The 1,646-nt window shown below is 41.1% G+C and overlaps 1 pseudogene; it reads right to left on the reverse strand.

Moving 5' to 3' along the window:
• Positions 1–578: 578 nt before the first annotated feature.
• On the reverse strand, positions 579–1,158 carry LOC101709216 (GSK3B-interacting protein-like; annotated as a pseudogene).
• Positions 1,159–1,646: the final 488 nt, after the last annotated feature.

Consider the following 1,646-nt stretch of genomic DNA (forward strand, 5'->3'; position numbering starts at 1 on the left):
ACACTAGTTAATCATATGCAAGTAATTCACTTTTCAATCCATATTTGTAATATAAATAGATGAAATGAAACAGTGAATTTCAAAATTTGTGCAGGGAAAACTTGTTGACAGTTTGTTTCCAATAAGGCTAGTACCAAAATAATCACTACCTATTCAGTCCAAGCTAGCAGTAAACCTCTGATTTAGCAGGCCGAATCCAAGTTTGAAGTTAGGTAATTCTAATTCCTATATTACTGTGCAAATACAGAATTTCCTTTGTAAAAGAGAGTGCTGGCAGCATCGAAGCCCTGTAATAGGAGAATGAAATACTGATTAGGTTTAGAAATGCAGAGAATCCATATGAAGAAATTTAAATGTCTTAATGATGGTATCATAGCAATGGTCTCAAACTTCCCTTAACGAATCAGAAAATAAGACAACTCATTAGTCAATGTTCTGAGTCAAAAGCCCACATGTGAAGCCAATGACAAGCACACAAAACCAAAGGTGCATTTTCTACTAAGATCACATGCAAGAATTTCAAGTTTTATGTCCACGTTCTGTACCAGCTGCAGCTCCGTCTAAAGGAAAAGGCTTAGTCATGATTGTCCATCCTTTTTCAGAGCTTCCTCTCTCTGGAGGTGCGCATTTCCAAATGCTTCCTGGTAGCCTGGGCTGAGTGTGTCCAACAGCTAGTAGACTGTTTCGTGGTAGGGGATCTGCAGATGATCCTCTACCTGCTCAAACGTACCCTTCCACCTCGTCAGCTCCACTCTGCTCCAGCTCACTTCTGTGCATTACTGCTGTCAGGCCCCTCTCTGTTTCCTGCTACTGTGATCTTCCGGGTGGACAGCGACAACATCTTATTCACGGCTTCATTTCCAACTGCTAACACAGGATAGCTGCTCAATAAATGTTACGGCAATCAGACCTAAGTCCTGCTTCCATGAGCTCCAGGCAGTATCTGTCCCTTTCCATGGTCTCCACGTTGATATAGGCCACGTCATCTGCACAGCACAGGCTCTTCGAGACAAACATGTTCTTATTAACATCGTTTACAATGGCTTCTGCTTCCAGTCTCAAGTCTTTCACATCGGTTCGTCCAGAACCATTGAGCTCTGAGCCTTCTTCAAATCCTGAGCTGTTGCTCAGCTCCATGGGGTTACAGTCTGTTTCCATTCTCCATCTCCCCTAGGAGGCACCTGGAGCTGACCCGAGGCGCCGCCCCGCCTTCGCCCTCTCTCCGCCCCCTCCCTTTTGCAATGTTTTTGATTACAGGAAGAAAGCATTCAGTCATTCATGATCAAGTGTAAGGTTAGCTATTCACTTTATTGAGTTGAGGAAGTTTCCCTCTCATCTTATTTTTCTGAGTTTTTTGTATGTTTGTTCAAGGGTAAGGAATTTTGTTGAGTGATTTTCACACACACAGTGGATACGATCCTGTGGTATTTCTTCTAAAGCCCGCTAAAATGTTGTAATATACTGATTGGTTTTCAAATATTGAACAAGGCTTTCATTATTGAAATAAAACTCATTTAGTCATGGTAGAAATTCTTCTTACACTACCGAATTATATTTGTTAATATTATATTGAGAATTGTGTATGTCTTCTTGAGGCATATGATAGCATCATTTTTTGTACTACCTTTGGTTTTCACCCAAATTTA

This window comes from Heterocephalus glaber, unplaced genomic scaffold, assembly GCF_053883595.1.
Source record: "Heterocephalus glaber isolate CG9 unplaced genomic scaffold, H.glaber_assembly_v1.0 deba00000331, whole genome shotgun sequence".
Lineage (NCBI taxonomy): Eukaryota > Metazoa > Chordata > Mammalia > Rodentia > Bathyergidae > Heterocephalus > Heterocephalus glaber.